Raw genomic sequence first — 18,684 nt, forward strand, 5'->3', positions numbered from 1 at the left:
TCCTGCTTTAACAGGAGCTAGGACAGCTGGCAGGATCGGCTAGGAAAAGAGGAAGGTGGCCCCAACCCAGAGCAATATGAAGCCACTGGAGGCTTGCAAATATGCAGGGCGTACTCTCAGCTGTCCCAGTCAAACTTGGAGGGATTAACTGTGGCTGCCTCTAAAGAGGTGGGGGTGGAGAGGTCGCTACAGAAAAGCAGTTGCTCTTCTCCTTTTAGGGAGCGGCTTCACCCACCCTGCCATTGTTTGCACACACATGTGCACACATATTTCTGTAACTGATATTAAAAACGGTAACAAATACAGACAGGTGTGAGGTTAGTTGACAGCCCATAGCAAGCTGGAGTTGGCTTTCATCTACAATCAAAACAGCTAAGCAGTCCTAGGAAAGTAACACAAAATGCACAAAAGGAAAGGAAAGGAAAGGCTTGTAGAGACACACCAGGTTAAACTATTCCTTTTACGAAATCCTCTATTCAGGACAAATATTAAAAAATTCAAAATGACAATTCCAAGTTTGTTTCAGTGTAATGACCTCCTAATCTACTAAGGCAGAGCCAGTAACATCAGAACAAGGGTTAGCAAGGTTGAGTGTGAGGGCCTGCTGGTATGGCTGCTTCAGGACAGCCTTCTGTGGCCAATGAAGTTGTCTGCAAGAGTGCCCAGGAGAAACTGTTCTTTAAGGTTCAAATTGCGCCAACACATCTAGAGATGGTCTTCCAGGTACAACATGTACCCTAAATCAATCAAACAGACTGGAAAGACCATACAACATACTAGACTATTTCTGCCTTGCCAGCACTGATTCTCTATGAATTACAACTAAAGATAAAAAATAAACCAATTCAGCCAGGCAGTGGCTCCCACCTTTAATCCCAGTACTCCGGAGGCAGAGGCAGGCAGAAGCAGGCAGATCTCTATAAGTTTGAGGCCAGTCTGTTCTACAGAGTAAGTTCCAGGATAGCCAAGGCTACACAGAGAAACCCAGTCTTAAAAAACAAAACATAAAAAAAAGCCCAACCACTTCAATATAATTAAAACAGATTGTATGATGGAGCATGCTTGTAAATCCCAACTACTGAAAATCTGAGGCAAGATCAGAGTTCAAGGCCCGAATGGCAACGATAGCAAAATCACCTAGTCCCATACCAAAAGACAATTACTTATATCTACTCTACATTAAGGTATTATACTAGAGATATTAGAAGCAACCATCTGGTGCAAAGCACTTTGAAGGTATAGGTGAAGTCAGAGGTCAAATACTTCCATAGTACAAACTGAAGCACTGTGAGCAACTTCCCATACTTGGATTAGTATTGTTAAAAGATGCTCTCTACACAAACTTCCAGTGTTCCCTATCATTAAATTGTAACACCTCCTTTGTCAGTCCTGAAGGAAGAACAGAGGCTCTTAACATCTTACATTTGCCTGGCTACATCTTGAAGCCTGTGGTATATATTTTAAGTGCTCCTCTTAAGCCAATAAGTAACAGAAAAGGGGGGGTAGGTCTCAGGGGTAAGCAGTTGCCTAGGATATGTAAGACCCTGGGTTCTATCCTAAGGTGGGGAGAGGAGGTGTGGGAGGCAGGGGCAGGTGCCTGCAATAAAAATCTTACCCAAAATATCCCCTTAAATCACTGAATTCTATGCTACTCCAACTTCACTACATAGTAAATGGAGCAGTACTTCATAACTGGTCACATGACACTTGTCAGTTAGCTCCTTTGTCACTAATCTGGGATTCGGTGTTGGTGGTCTAATCAATGGCGAGCACAGCTGTCCACTAAATCAAAGATTCCTCCTGATATAAAGACTTGAAATGACACTGGGATCATAATACTAAATTATGGCTGACAAACTTAAAGCTTCATCAATTAAACTATTTCGAAAGCTGGAGAATTAATTTCAGGAGAGTAAATGCTCAGGAGGCATTATATTTACAATAACAGAAGAATCCAGAAGTGGTGACACACACCTTTAACCTCAGCACTCAGGAGGCAGAGGCAGGCAAATCTTTGGGTTCCAGGACAACCAGGGCTATACAGAGAAAGCCTTGTCTTGAAAAACAAAAACCAAACCCAACCAACCAACCAACCAACAAAAGGGTGGGAGTAGGGAGAAACACTCAGAGAGAAGGCAAAGGGCTGTAAGTAGACTTTACAGAACCCTGAACTTCTAGAAAGCAGACAAAATAAGATTAAGTGGGGCTTTGCACTGGGGGTGGGGGGGGTTCCCTCCTAAGAGCCAGAAAACAGAGACCATTTGCTATATCCATCCCTTACCAGTGCCATGTAGCAACATGAAAAGGCTCAAAAGAATGAGGATTTAGAAAACTGCACTTCTCAGAGCTGGTTTGGTGACATTGGTACTAGGGTAGGCTCAATGCTGATCAAAAAAAAAAAAAAAAAAAAGTAGAAACCACACCTGAGTACGAATTTCACCAAAAATTTTCTGCCTTGGGCCTAGGTGGACACTCAAGACAGTTACTGGTACCATCAGTGGCCCGCCCTTGGCTTTTCCTTTGCTGTTTGCCCCTGTGCCTGTGATCTAATTATTTCTTTATGCACCCCAGAGTCTTTCAAGGCCTACCTTCAACACTGCTCTATAAGGCTCACTTGTGCTATGGTTTCCTGATGGGGATGTCCTTCTGTATGCTGTGAATATATGAATAAATGCTGATTGGCCCATAGCCAGGCAGGAAGTATGGGGGGGGGCTACCAGACCAAAAGAATGCTGGGAAGAGGAAGGCAGAGAGGAGCTGAGAGAAAGATGCCATGTAGCTACTGGGAAGATAGGATGGCGGGAATTCTCTGGTAAGCCAAAACCACATGGAGATACACAGATTAATAGAAATGGGTTAGTAATTAAGAGAGAACTAGCCAAGCCGGGCGTTGGTGGTGCACGCCTTTAATCCCAGCACTTGGGAGGCAGAGGCAGGTGGATCTCTGTGAGTTCGAGGCCAGCTTGGTCTACAAGAGATAGTTCCAGGACAGCCTCCAAAGCCACAGAGAAACCCTGTCTCGAAAAACCCAAAAAAAAAAAAAAAAAAAAAAAGAGAGAGAGAGAGAGAGAGAGAGAGAGAGAACTAGCCACTAAGAAGCCTGAGCCATAGGCCAAACAGTTTATAATTAATAATATAAGCCTCTGTGTATTTACTTTGGGTCTAAATGGCTATAGGACCAGGCAGAACAGAAACTCTGTCTACTGTTTCCTCCAAGATTGAAACATTCCATCCAACAGTGAAGCTCTTTAAATAAGAACGCAAACAACTCAAAATACTTCGGGAGGTCCCTGAAAGTGACCAGATTCTCTAGAGCCTTCTTTGCCACAGTAAGAAGTAAAAGCTGAGAGCTCCTGTCTGATGAAAGGAGCTGAGCAGCAAAGAAGACTCTCAAAGGAGAAAAGCTGCAAAGACTATGAGACCAGAGTCACTTGGAAAGGACCCTCCCCAACCTGTGGGGCTGCCTGGAGGCTTTGCAGTGTGCGCCAAGTTTCCCAGCTTTTGTGAGATGTCACCCATGCTACTAGGGTGGGCCTCAGTGATGCAGCTGTCTTTGAGTCATTTCTGCTCCTGTAAGGAATCCCCCCCAAAAACCTCATTGGTTCACCAAGCAGACTTTGGTAGTACCCATACTTTGGTCTGTCTTGGGATCCTTTTCTGGAGTGAATAGACATCATGGGTTATGTCTCCCCAGGAAACCTTCTTCCACACAACAGGTTCTTCTCCCTTCCTGTGTCCAATAAGAGCCACCTGCCTTCCTGTTGAGTATAATGGCACTTCCTATGTGATCCTGGGTACATTTGGATTAGTTGCTTTGCTTAAGGGCAATACCTGTCCACTCATCTTGCCTCATTCACACAATTATGCTGATAAAAGTCATTGCCACAAGCTTCTGCCATCAAGGCAGAGTCCATTCCCAACACAGTTCCCTCCAACCTAGACAGACTGCAGTCTCTTTAAAACCATGAGGCCAAATAAACGTTTCCTCTGTTAATTGGTTCTGCCAGGGTATTTCAATTATAGTGAGAAGAAAAGTAGAAGAGCTCCTATATCAACCATCCTTAACTTGTTCGTTCAGTCAATATCCATTCACAGCAACACAACATCCCCAACATGTTGTGAAGTATGAAGAACAAAATCAATTCCCAAAGAGCTGACAATGAAGGGAGAGAAAGTAACACTCAACTGCATTTGATGAATGCCACACCTAGCTGAAGGCAGCTGGTAGACAGTGAAATACAGGGCAACCTACTGTGTACTACTGTTGGCTGCCATCTCATTTTCCAGGGTGAGGAAGACTGGAACTATTCCACAGACAATGTTTAAACACACTGGAAGGGGTTTCCGAACAGACTGGGAGGGGTACAGGGTTGAGACTGGAGCAGTATTCTAAGTCAATACACAGGATGCTGCAAGCAAAACTGACTGGGATGTCCTTCTGTGTATGCTTCTCTTACTGGTTGATGAATACAACACTGTTTGGCCAGTAAGAGGCAGGAAGATAGGTGGGGCTAGGAGACAAGGAAAAGAGAATGCTGTGGAGAGAGGCAGAGAGAGGCCATTGAGGAGACACCATGTAGAGACTGGGAAGAAAGGATGCACCAGTCATTCTCTGGTAAGATAAGGCCTTGTAGAAATACATAGATTAGTAGTTATGGGACAATAATTAAAGAGAGCTAGCCAGTAAGAAGTCCTACCCATCAGCCAACAATTTTTTTGTTGTTGGTTTTTCGAGACAGAGTTTCTCTGTATTGTTTTGGAGTCTGTCCTGGAACTAGCTCTTGTAGACCAGGTTGGCCTCAAACTCACAGAGATCCGCCTGCCTCTGCCTCCCGAGTGCTGGGATTAAAGGCGTGCGCCACCACTGCCCGGCTTCGGCCAACAATTTTATAATTAATATAGCACCAGTGTGTTTATTTGGGGCAAAGCTGCTGTGAGACCAGGTTGGAAAGAACTCAAGCAACAAAATGGAGCCTAACATGGTGTGAGATTTTTCCATGTAAAACCCGACAAAAGCTTAAAAAGGATTCTAAAAACAAAAGAACAAAGTCAAGCATGGCTTCTTGGTAGCAGCATTTTCTCGGGTGGGCTCTGTTTGCTAGAGACAAGCAGAGGCTTGCGGCTTTTTACAGGAGGCTTCCTGAATCAGCATTAGTGGCAAAAAATGCAGGGCTCTTTAAGAGGCCTTGCTACCAAACAAACGGTGTGTATACGAGCAGCTGGTGGCAGCAGTGACCACATCTCCAAGCTGCACAGCATGCTGCGTGGCAGATTTAGCTTTTACTCACACAGACTAAAAAGGTTTAAGAGTCAAGGCAGTGAGCACAGCTCCCAGTGCTGGCGGTAAACATACCCCCACCAAGTTAGAAAGCCAGCAGCTAAAATGTCTGCTTTAATTTTAGCAATGCCGTTTAGCAGACAAAAGACTCGTGACCAGAAAAAGATAAAGATATACAGTAAAGACAGATTCAGAAGGAAAAACAAACAAAAATCCCTCTAAATGTTTTACAGTGTGTTTTAAAACATATGTAGGCACCAGGCGTTGGTGGCACACACCTTTTAATCCCAGCACTCAGGAGGCAGAGGTAAGCAGATCTCTGTGATTTCAAGGCCAGCCTGGTGTACAGAATGAGTTCAAGGGCAGCCAAACTTACAGAGAAAACCTATCTCAAAAAACGAAAAAATAAAAAATAAAAGTAAAGTAATAAAAAAGAATCAGGTAAAGATGGAAAGTACACAGAGAGTCTGGAAACTGTATGCTATTGTGCTGTCTTTGAATTGTTTGATTGCTGAGAAAGGAGCAACAAATGTAACAGACAGCCGGGCGTTGGTGGCCCACGCCTTTAATCCCAGCACTCGGGAGGCAGAGGCGGGCGGATCTCTGTGAGTTCGAGGCCAGCCTGGTCTACAAAGTGAGTTCCAGGACAGCCTCCAAAGCCACAGAGAAACCCTGTCTCGAAAAAAAAAAAACAAAAAAAAAACAAAAAAAAACCAAACAAACAAACAAAAAAAAACAAATGTAACAGACATTTGATTATAACTGCTGCGGGACTAATTCAACTCATTTTTTTGAAAATGCCTTGAATTCTAAATTTCAGTCTAAAGTCATGTTACTTTGGAAAAGAGATTTTCTTTTTGTTGCCACAGAGCATGAAAAGCTGTGGATTTCTTCTAGGCTAATATGGTTTAATGAAGCAAGATCCACTGAAGCAGTGGCCCAGGTGATCCCAACATCCAAAACAGCTGAGATGATGCAGCTTCAGACCACTACAGACAAGATTTGGCCAGGTTTCTGGGTTTTCTCAGGGTCCCCATGGCATTAGTATCACCCCCAAACAGCAGGAAGCAGTTTGGAAAGAACAACGCTCAAATTCCCAAATATTGTTTATAAACGGTTTTCTCATTTAAGTGGGGTTGATTATAAATGGTTAGTACTCACAGCCAATCTCTTTCTAAAGGAAAAAAAGGGAAAATGTTATAGAAATGAATACTTTGTATTGGTATGGATTTTGATTTATTGACACAAATTTAAGGTCAACTTGTTATACATATATTTCTCCTCTTGTTTAGGTATTGTGTTTATACGGCTCATTTAAAATACAATGTATAATTAAATACAGATTATATGTAGTCACCTATAATAGTAAAAACTTAGTTAGATTTTCTAGAAATACAGAGATATATTTGAAATGGATAGTCTTCAAACCTTTCAAAGACCTTCAGAATATGGCATTAAAAATGGTTTATTAGGGTTTTTCTTGACACTGAGACACAACTGCTCCTGGCCATACCAATTACATCAGAGAGGAAGATGGGCACCAAAGAAACTCTTTATGGAGTTTGCCTTCAACATGGCAGAAACAGCCATTTGGGCGAGAAACTGCTCTGCCTGGACTGTTTGACTGTATGATGCATAAACTAGACATGCAGGACCTACAGGAAAGTGACTGCTGAACTTGCCAAAACAAGATGAGACAGTTCTGCAGGGTTCCTGCTTCAAGGAAGCGTCTGCCAGACATTCTGCAGGACACAGAAAAATGGCCGACAAACTGCCAGTACAAGTGGACAGTTTAACATTTCCTGCCTCACTGAGAAGTCTGCCAGACACACTGTGACCTATGGGCTAAAGATGGATGCTCCAACATTACAAAGAAACTTTGAGTGACTGTCCAGGTAGCGAGATGTTGTGTCAATTCTAGAGTTTATATATTATCCTTCTAGGTCTTTGATGGAGTTGAAGACAGATAGTTATGACTATGGTTTTCCTTAGTCATAATAAAAGATAAGTTACATATAAAACTTTAGACTCACAAGATAGGACAGATGATAGAATATTTTCTTTAAAATTTGTCAAATGTTAATGAACTAAATATTGTTAACTAAAGTTTTGCTAGAAAACTATTTTGTTATATGTAATTTTACTGTTAAAGCTAAAACCCTTCTTTTTATTTAGACAGAAAAGAGAAGATGATGGGCGGTGTTCTTCTGTGTATATGTTTCTCTTATTTGTTGATGAATAAAACACTGTTTGGCCAGTAGAGGCAGGAAGATAGGCAGGGCTAGGAGACAAGGAGAATGCTGGGAAAGGGAAGGCAGAGAGAGACCGTGTGGAGATGCCATGTAGTGGAGGAAGGAGTAACAGGTCCAGACCCTTCTCTGGTAAGATAAGAACACGTGGTACTCAGATTAATAGAAAGGTGTTAATAATTAAGAGAGAGCTAGCAAGTAAGAAGCCTTACCTGGCAACCAACAATTTAATAGTTAATATGTCTGTGTGATTATTTGGGGTTAAAGGGCAGAACCAGGCAGGACAGAAACCTCCATCTTCACAAAACCATCCTCAGATGCTCACAGGAGGGTAGAAAAACATCACAAAGCCAAAAGCTTGTATGACTATCTGCCTTAGAGTTCTACTGCTTCTAGCACAAGACAGTTGAATTTTCTGATCAAGAGAAAAGCTTCAGATGATGCCTACTAGAACACTGCAAATCACAGCAAAGGGTAGAAACATGTCTTTGCATGACACATAGGATAAAATATGGGGTCAGAAACAAACCAGTGTATGACTGAAACAGCATTTTGTTCAGGAATGAATGGCATGGCCAGTCAACTTTGAGGCAAGGTGACAACACTTTTCTTGGAAGTGTCTATCCTTACTCTTGTTACATTGGCAGAGTTTGAGAATCCCTATTCTCAAAATCTATAAAATCTAAAATCTCGTAATTGACACTGACTCAAAAGTTTTAGATTTAGCATTTTGGACCTCAAAAATTTGCATTTGGAATGCTCAACTAGTGCAATCTATGAAAGTATTCCAAAACCCCACAAACACTCTGAAATTTAGAACTCTTCTGGTCCGTTGTATTCTCCATAAGGGGTATTCAACCTGTACTGTTAGAAATTAATAAGCCTTCAATTGCAGCACTCAGAAAACAGAGGCAGGTGGAGTTCTGGGAACTCAAGGTCACATGGTGAGACCCTGTCTCAAAAGAAAAGGTAACAAAATGTACCTATAAATAACAGCATCATTAATTATTCAAATCTTGATAGATAATATAAAGGAGTAAAGATAAAAATGTTTAAGACATGCCAGGCAGTGGCGGCACACGCCTTTAATCAGGAGGCAGAGGTAGGCGGATCTCTGTGAGTTTGAGACCAGCCTGGTCTACAAGAGCTAGTTCCAGGACAGCCTCCAAAGCCGCAGAGAAACCCTGCCTGGAAATCATGCCTGCCCCCCACCCCAAATGTTTAAGGCAAAGAATAACTAAAAAATTAGCAAATGAAAAGCAGAGAATCTGACAGGTGCCTCCTCACTGGGGCTAGACGTCTTTTGCATCTCTCTGTAGTCGATGCCATCATGTAAAGGAATGTGACAGTGAGACCAAGTGAAACAAAAATAAGATGTTCTAAATGAGACCCCCTAAGACCAAACAACCTACTTACTGCCAGATAGGAAGAGATCATTCTACAGTACCTATGCCCAGCTAATCCAGCCCAACTAAAACCACCCAAATTCCTGGCTCACAAAACGCAGGGAATAAACAATTATCATTGTTTTAAAAGAGTAGGTTTTGGAAAAGTGTTATTTGGTGTTTAAATATAAAATAACTTCTATGGCAAGGTGGGGAGGCACCCAACAACTGAGTACTGTGACTGAAACCTCTGAGCTGAGCCAATACCTCCCCCCTCCTTAAGCTGTTCCCTCAGATGCTCTGTCACAGGACAAGTTGCAGCCAACACAGAAAGTGAAATTGCTGCTGGTACTGACCCTGACCACATCCTGCTGTTTAGAGTCCATCATTGCAGGGAAGTTAAGCTGGCAGGAACCTGGAGCAACCAGTCACATAATGTATACATGCTTGTACTCAGCTCACTCTCCATTGTCACAGTCTAGGACTCAACCCTAGGGAATGGAGGCATCCATCTATAATGGGAAGGTCTTACAACCCAACATAATCAAGACAATCACCACAGGCGTGTCCATAGGCAAATCTATCTAGACAATCCCTCATTAAGAACTTTATCCTAAGCCAATTCTAGAGTACGTTAAATTGATAATTAAAAATTATTCTATAATAAGTATATAAACCTTTGAAATTTGTTTATCAAGAAATTTACAAGAGTCTGAAGAAGTAGGCTAGGGATGGGAGAGATAACTCAGTGGTTAAGAACACTGGCTCCTCTTCCAGAGGACCAGAGTTTGAGTTCCAGTTTACAACCATCTGTTTCTAACTCCAGTTCCAGGAAATGTAATGCTCTCTTTTGGTCTCTGTAAGCAGTGCATGCATATAGTATACAAGCATACATGCAGGCAAAGCACTTAATACATATAAAATTAAAATCAAAGAAAACAAGGAAGTAGGCTAGAGAAAATCTAGAATATAAACCAAGCTTACTGTGCAGCTCTGGGTAAGAGGCCGGAAGACCAGGATGCCACAGAAATATGGTCAGGAAAGACTGGATCCATCTGACTTCAAATGGGTACACCAACTCTCTGGGAACTGGACTAGAGACCACTCAAGTTATTTTATCAAAGAGAAACTGTTTACATTTTGTCTGTGTCCTGAGACTTTGTGGAAGGCTTGTTTAAAAAATACAAACTAATCTGGTAGAAAAAAATTCCCGAGGCTGGAGAGGTGGCTCAATGGTTAATTAAGAGCACTCGCTGCTCTTCCAGAGGACCAGGGTTCAGCTCACAACTGTCTATAAATCCAGTTCCAGGGGATCTGACACCTTCAAACCAATGCACATAAAATAAATAAGCTAAATAAAATTTAAAACAATTCCGAGATGTCCAATATGTAGACTCTAGCATGGTTATTACTAACTGCTTTTAGCTAGGTCTATAGTAAGAATCAGGGGCAAAAAGCAGAGCACAACAATTTTTAAAGCTTGTGGTTTGGACAAAAAGGGGCCTCAGAAATTATGGCTGCTGAAGAGATAGAAAATAAGTTTGGTATCAGAGCAACAGGAAAGCTGCCTCAGAGGCATCTCAGAAATTGACCAGACCCCACCCACCTCAAGGGTATAAACGTGTATGTATTTGAACTACTTTCCCTTGAGGAGAGTGGGCCATGGTGGTCCCTTGGGAAATGTTTCCCCAATCCATCTATGCACTCAGAAATCTCAGCATTTTGATTCTGAGGGTTCTAACTAGTAGTCAGGCTGGTGGGAACTTTGCTATCATGTGTGTGATATTGGTTTTGCAGGTATGTAGAAAAAGGGTTATGGGATCATAAAGACCACTACCAAGATTACAGAAGAAAGCCTAAGAGGCCACTAAATGTGTGAGTCCCCATGGACAGCCCCTAAAAAGATGCTATGCGAAGCTGTGAGAGAAAAGGAGATGATGTCATGGACCCCAGGAGATAAACGATGACTAGAAGATGTAACCTGCCAAAGAAAGGAGCAGACAGTTAGGGGTAGCCAGCCCAAGAGAGGGGCCTTGAAGGTAGTGTTCTGAAGGGACAGGGTTGCCTGCCTCCCATCTCCCATCACAGAAGCCCATGCCAGAAAGAGCTACAGGACTTCTGTCCTTTTGCTACTGTCTTACCTCCCTTTGGGATGGGGCAGTGCCATGCACGAGTGCAGCTTGCAGGAAACAGATTAGTGCAGAGCATCCTTGGAAACTGCATCTCACCTGTGCACCTCACCTCCCTCCTACCCCACAAGGTGGGCTGCCTTGTTACCCCACTCGCTCTCTACCATGACATTCTACCTCACCACAGGCCAAAACAATGAGCCAATGGCTGTGGACTGCAACCTCTGAAGCCACAGGCTAAAATAAACTCTTCTTCCCTTCAAAGCTGTTGTAACTATTCTAGGTTCTTGGCATTTCCATAGTAATTGTACAACAGGTTTGTCATTTCTATAAAAACTTGGCTGGGATTTTGACTGAGATTCATTGAATGTGCAGGCCAGTTAGCGCTGACTTAACATCCTAGAGCACACAGATGACACACGCACAGCTATTCTACTTCCTTGGGCTATGCATGTTCTATACAGGCAGAGAATGTGATTATCTTCCCCTTAGGCATGTGACACTGATCACTTTTCTCAAGTCTTCTAGACTCCGTGACACTCATCCCTACAAGAATGAGTGTACTGATGTTGGGGGTGGGGTGGGGTGGGGGAGACAGATGGAAAAACCCAGAATCACATTCAGAGGTACATATGCAATTCATCAGAGAGAAGTCTTCTCAACAAACAGTAGAGAACAACTGGAACTAGACATCTGCACAGTCACATGTCATAAAATGAACCAATGTACACACTTGTACCATACAGAAAATTAGATCGCAGGCCTAAAACACAAAACAGATACTACAAACTTCAAGACTAAAACAGTTTAGATTTCTGTGCCAGTGGTAAGGTGCATGATTGGCAAGGTCAGTGGCCTTGGTCTGATCCCTAGCACCAGACTAAAAACAAGTTATAAAAGAACAAACCAATAAATCAGACTTCACTAAAAACTTTTCCTCATCAATGAACACTGTGAGGAGAAGAAAATAAGAGATACCATTTATAAAGCATATATTTGATAAAGGGCTTTAAGCTAAAATACATAAGAAAATTGTACAATCGGTCTAGAATCACTTAGCAACTTGCTGAAATATCACATGTATATCTTTCATGTAGTCTACCCAGTTTACTTTGCTAGTATTAATATTTACCCAAGAGAAGTGAGAACCTATATCCATAGAAACACTTGTACAGGAACCCTAACGTACAAACAACTCAAATACCTGTCAAGAGATAATGCTTAAAATACTGCCACACTCACAAATGAACACTTGTAACTCAGCAACAAAAATGCATGAGTCTTTAGTACACACAAGATGAACTTCAAAATAATGATACTAGGTACAAGAAACCCCATACAGAGAGCTTTTTATCGCATGATTTTATTTTTGTCAAATGCTGAGTGCAAACTTATCTACAATGGTGGAAAGCAAATCACTGGTTGTTTGTTGGTGTGCTGGATGGGAGGCATCAGGACATGAAGAACTGGAGATCTTCAATCTGATAATTATCTCAGTTGTGATGATGATTTCACTGGTGTGTACATGTCAAAACTTAACCAACCGTGACTCTGCATGTACCACTTATTGTGTATTAATTACACCTCAGCAGAACTGCCAATGAAAAGACTCAGTTCCCACCCTCCTCATTGCAGAGAGGTTTTGAAAGGTTATCTGCTTTGAGGGGAGGGATAAAAGGTATAGTGGAAATTGGGTCTCAAATATAAGCAGTGAAAGGGTAGGCCACTCTGGAAATCACTAATCGCCTAGGCTAGGCTGCGGGCAGCTGCTCCCTCAGCACTTGCACGTGGGCCTTTCAGTTTGCTGCACACTCCCTTCTTTACTCCAACAGTAACAGAAGAGTTTGCAGAGAGGAACTCTATAGTCACCTACACTTAGCAGAATTCCAGAATGCCCTACACAACAGAGTGTGTACTGGAGAAGGCTCTGAAGCCAGACTAACTGGAGTCAACTCTTAGCAGCAAGGCTCTACAGATGTATAATTTGGGAGTTATTTAATTTCTCTCTGCCTCAAACTCTTCCTCTGGAAGAAGAAGGTAACAAAGTACCACATTAAGTCAGTCAGTGCACAAACAAGCCCAGAGCCTCCTGAGGGTCCTCAGCATGGCCTCCCATAATTTAGGAGGGAGGGGATATTATCTATGCATGAGGCTAGGGGAAAACACAATTTTTATGCCTATTTCTTATTTCTCTAGTAGTACCATTGATAGAGAGATGGACAGACAGACAGACACATAGATAATCATCACCGTGGGTCCAATGGAAGAGTTAACAGAAAGGGGGACAGTGGGGTCTTGGATGTGTGGCTGTGTCTCTTCCCAGACTGTGTTCATCACCGTGCATCCTACAGTGCACACGCACAGTCAGACATCAGGGCAGCTCCCCTGACAGCGAGGAAGCAGTGTGGGAATCCCTGGGTTGGCACCAGCCCCTTGTTCTACTCAGACCTGTAATCTCTTCTGACTTTGATTTAATGCAGCAATTACTGGTAATGTGGTTTGAAGGAGATAAATGCCCAGTGTCACTGTCTGTCGCTTACTCTGCTCATGATGCAAGAACATTTTTAAATTAAAATTCCCTTTATGATAAAGGAGCTGCTCCACTGCATGTTTCTGTGCAGGCCTGATATGGAGACTCCCCAAAGAGGATTGGAAACTAAAGCCCCTCCCCTTTCCCATACAATTACCCTATACCTAAAGTAGGTCTTTTAGCCTAAGTTTTTCTCATTTATATAATTAGATTCTTCTTTCCACTTTTCGAGACCATAATGTCAGCATTACAACATTCACTAAAGATTCAGCCCTCCTTTTGGTAAAGAAATTACCTGAATTTCCTTTTAAATAAATAAGCAAAGTAACATTCATACATACATGCCTAAAAAGGCACTGTAGGTCCAGCTAGTCCACTAACTCTTGGGTGAACCACAAGATAAAGGCCAGATAACTCGTGAGATGTGGTGGTGGGGGACTCAATTTATTGAAGAATCAATAAAGTCCACTCCCCCCCCAACCACTTTTATTTCACTTCAAACCACAACAGTTTGCTATGGCATGCATTGCACATATGGAAATCTTAAGTTATAAGGTTGCTGTAAGGTATTCTTAACCCTTAAGTCATGTAAGGGTTAAAAATATCTCCTAGGTTTTCCACCTACACAATCAAAACATTATCTTCCAGCAAGCCTAAGACTCCGCATTAAACACTCCTGCCTGAAACCTCATATTGGGGCAGCAAGAAGGCTCTGTGGGTGAAGGCATCTGCCACCAAGCCATCTCAGAGTTGGATCCCCAGCATCCACGTGAGGAAAGTGTAAGTCATCTCTTGTACATTGCTCTCTGACCTCCACACAGGAACTGCAGCAGCCCCCTCCCAATAAACACAACAACAAACTGCTAAAGTGGACACGGTAGTTAAAAGCAATCAGGACACCACTCTTTAACCAGAGTGCAAGCAACCAGAGAACCTGGTGGTGGTGGGGCACTATTTAGCACACTGCTCATCCAATTATAAAGTTCCTACGCCCAAATGGTAATTTATAGCTACCTAAAATTTGTTGTTTTGATTGCTGGGGTAATCAATAATGATTATCCTTAAAAAAAAAAAAAAAAAAAAAAAGGATGCCGGGCAGTGGTGGTGCAGGACTTCAATCCCAGCACTCGGGAGGCAGAGGCAAGTGGATCTCTGTGAGTTTGAGACCAAGCCTGGTCTACCGAGCGAGTTCCAGGACAGCCTCCAAAACAATACAGAGAAACCCTGTCTTGAAAAAACAAACAAACAAACAAACAAAAAAAAAAAAAAAGAAAAGGAAAAAGGAAAGAACCTGTGTGGTGGTGCACACCTCGGGAGGCAGAGGCAGGCTAATCTTTGAAGTTTAGGGTCAACATGGTCTACACAGCTCATTCCAGGACAGCCAAGGCTACACAAGAAACCCTGTCTCACAAAAGCAGGAGGGAGAGAGGAAGAGAGAGGGGAAGAGGGGGTAAAAGTTGGGGGAGGGAGGAGAACTAGAGAGTGTAACAGTCCATTCAGGTAGAGTGTGCAAAGCAAATACAAAAGCCCCAAGACTAAATGTGTTTTTGTTTCGTAATACACACTGCACACTTTGAGCTAAAGAAAAAAAAAACCTGGTTTTCTGTTCCACCATAGGAGAATAGTATCACAATTATAATTAATTCAACTAATGTTTCTGACTAAGAGCCTCTAAACACACACACACACACACACACACACACACACACACACACACACACACACACACACACACATCCTTCCTTCAGCAGAGTACCACACACTTTCTCAGGAAGTTTAAGACTAGAGTCCCTCTCCAGAAACCTGCCAAGACCTACTTTAATCTTAGGTATATGAATATAGCACTGATGTCATGCTTATATAGTGATGTCAATCTGGAGACCTGTGAAGGGCTCTGTAGCTTTTCATGAGAAAGCTCAAGTTCTCTTTCAGAGACAGAAAGAGAGACACAGCTATCTTAGAAAAATAGTTGTGCACACACACACACACACACGCATGTGCACACACACTGGCATGCACAAACATACATACATACTCACACACTTTGGGAAAATAGCCTGGCATAATTAACAAGATTAAAGAGGACTTAGAATAGATAAGATGAAAAAGTCTGATCCCTACAGGATTAAACCCCAAATCCTAGCATGAATCCAATGATTTCTGAGAGCAACACCATATAACAAGATTGAATCAACAGTTACTTTTGTATTCACAATGTGAACAATCACAGTGCAGGCCTACTGCATCTCCTCACCTGTTAACTTGGAGAGCTGAGGGCTAATGACAGGGGCTTCTGCTGAGATTAGCCCTGCTTGATGAGCATACATTAGGGTCCAGAACCCCTTCTCCTTAGTTCTAAAGTCCAAAGTCTAGAACAAAGTTTCCTTTTCGTTCTTTTCCTCTACTTTAGTGTGGTGGTAGAAGAGGATTCATTGTGCAACAAGTGTGGGAAAACTGAATCATTCACATTCTACTGGTGAATAGAAAATGGTACTTAGGTCTGGAAACAGCCCAGGCATTTGCTTTAAAAAAAATAAAAATCATATAATTACCATATGATCCAGTATCTTCACTCTTAAGCATCTACCCAGACATATAAAACCTCTTTATAAATGTTTGTAATACCTATATTTACAATAGGTGACAGAGGGGAAAGAAAGAGGGAAGAAACAAGAGACAGGGAGAATAGAAACAAATGTGTCTCCTACTGTGTGACCACTTAAACTTGGCACATCTATGCCATGGAACTGAGCAATAAAGATAAATAAATGATTGATACCAGCAACATCCTCAAATTCTATTTACATTGAGTTTAAAACTTCAGTCCCAGCTGGGTGGTGGTGGCGGCGCACGCCTTTAATCCCAGCACTCAGGAGGCAGAGGCAGGCGGATCTCTGTGAGTTCGAGGCCTGGCTGGACCAACAGCCTCCAAAACAATACAGAGAAACCCTGTCTCGTAAAAACAAAACAAAACAAACAAACAAAAACCCACCATGGTGATAGAGCCTGTCTTCACAACACCATGGCCAGGGTCCTGATAGTGATATTGCCTTGTTTTACATGTTGCCATCAGAAGAAGGAGAAGGAGAAGGAGGAGGAGGAGGAGGAGGAGGAGGAGGAGGAGGAGGAGGAGGAGGAGGAGGAGGAGGAGGAGGAGGAGGAGGAGGAGGAGGAGGAGGAGGAGGAGGAGGAGGAGGAGGAGGAGGAGGAGGAGGAGGAGGAGGAGGAGGAGGAGGAGGAGGAGGAGGAGGAGAGGAGGAGGAGGAGGAGGAGGAGGAGGAGGAGGAGGAGGAGGAGGAGGAGGAGGAGGAGGAGGAGGAGGAGGAGAAGAAGAAGAAGAAGAAGAAGAAGAAGAAGAAGAAGAAGAAGAAGAAGAAGAAGAAGAAGAAGAAGAAGAAGAAGAAGAAGGGCCACAGGAACTCTCTGCTTTGGGTAGCTGCATGTGAATTTATAACTATTTGGAAACAAAAAGTTCAACAAGGGCTAGGAGAAGTGGCTCACCTAGTGATGCCTATAAGTCTGAAAACTCACTAACAAAGAATGGCAACCTTGTGAGTTGAGCACTCTCTGAAAGACCCTGTCTCAAAATGTGCTGGAGGGTGATCAAGGAAGGCACCCAGTGTCTATCTTTGGCTCCCACACACCCTTACCCAGCCTGTGTGCACACATGCACAGTTCAATCACAGGAAAGTCTGCCACTGCCAAGGACACTGTTGGAAGAACTTACAAACCATGTATCTTGACACTTTATGTCTACAAAAACAAAAAAACTTACCACCACTACCACAACAAAAACAACCAGATAAACATCCAGCCCTAACCAGACTGTGGTCTGCCAATTTGATGACAGTAGCTACATTTAACGATCTGATTCTGATGCTATTGAATTAAGGAGTAGAACATCCTTGTTTTAGATATGGAATTACTGGGGACGTTCAAGATACTTTGCATAGACACAATTTAAAGTTCATTTTCAGGTGATTCTTAAAAGATGTTAAAGCAATTAAGACAAAAAGATAAAGAAAAACCTTTCCAGGTTGATGGATATATTCATAATCTTAATTGCAATGTGTCATGAGGATTTACCCAATCAAACTTCCATCAACACCATACTTCAAGCATGGTCCATGGACAATTATCTCAAAACAAAACACTTATCAAAAAACTACTTAGCACTGAGATCAAGAATAAGCTGAGTATAACTGTCAGCACCTTTTTATATATTTGGTTTTTCCAGACAGGGTTTCTCTGCGCAGCCCTGTCTGTCCTAGAACTCACTCTATAGACCAGGCTGGTCTCCAACTCAGAGATCTGCCTGCCTCTGCCTCCCGAGTGCTGATATAAAAGGCGTGTGCCACCATACCCAACAGCATCTTTACATTTTATGTCACCCAAAACTTTACAAATGGCATTTGTGATATGTTTTTTTGGAGATAACAAAACATTTTGTGAAATCTACAATGTATTCTTTGGGTTCACTGGTTACACAGTTGTACAAATCATAGTCAATATGCAGACCACATAATAACCCTCTGGCTTATTGCTCATGTTTTTAATACAGAATTCAAATATCCTTAATCCAAAAAAAAAACTGAAAATGATACAATTTTCAAGTGTCTGCTGAAAATTTTTAGATTTTTAAAAATCATTTTCGATTTCAAAATCTTCAGTTATGAGGGCTTCAGCAACAAACACCCAGGAGTTACATGAAAGACCCCTGGTCCTGAGCTTGCCTGTCAAACACTGCATTTTACTACTTTCCTAAGGGCTCCCAGAACTCAATGGAGGGTGCTTCCTCCATTGGTATGTCTCCTTATCTTTTGAATTAAAAGCCTTTGAAACTTACTTTGTGGCCGGGCGTTGGTGGCGCACGCCTTTAATCCCAGCACTCGGGAGGCAGAGGCAGGCGGATCTCTGTGAGTTCGAGACCAGCCTGGACTACAGAGCGAGTTCCAGGACAGACCTCCAAAGCCAAAGAGAAACCCTGTCTCGAAAAACAAACAAACAAACAAAAAAAATTACTTTGTGAAGAAAAGAATAAAGGTGGTAGGTCTACACGATGTGTGCACTACTAAGTAAACGGTATCTGAAACCTACCAGAGAAACTGTGATC

General features: G+C 42.4%; 1 protein-coding gene across 23 annotated transcripts in view; it reads right to left on the reverse strand.

The window, feature by feature from the left end:
- Rbfox2 (RNA binding fox-1 homolog 2) overlaps window positions 1-18,684 on the reverse strand; it is a 248,293-nt gene that overhangs the window by 89,940 nt on the left and 139,669 nt on the right. The window lies entirely within an intron of this gene.

The sequence above is a fragment of the Mesocricetus auratus genome, unplaced genomic scaffold (genome assembly GCF_017639785.1).
Source record: "Mesocricetus auratus isolate SY011 unplaced genomic scaffold, BCM_Maur_2.0 Super-Scaffold_100055, whole genome shotgun sequence".
Lineage (NCBI taxonomy): Eukaryota > Metazoa > Chordata > Mammalia > Rodentia > Cricetidae > Mesocricetus > Mesocricetus auratus.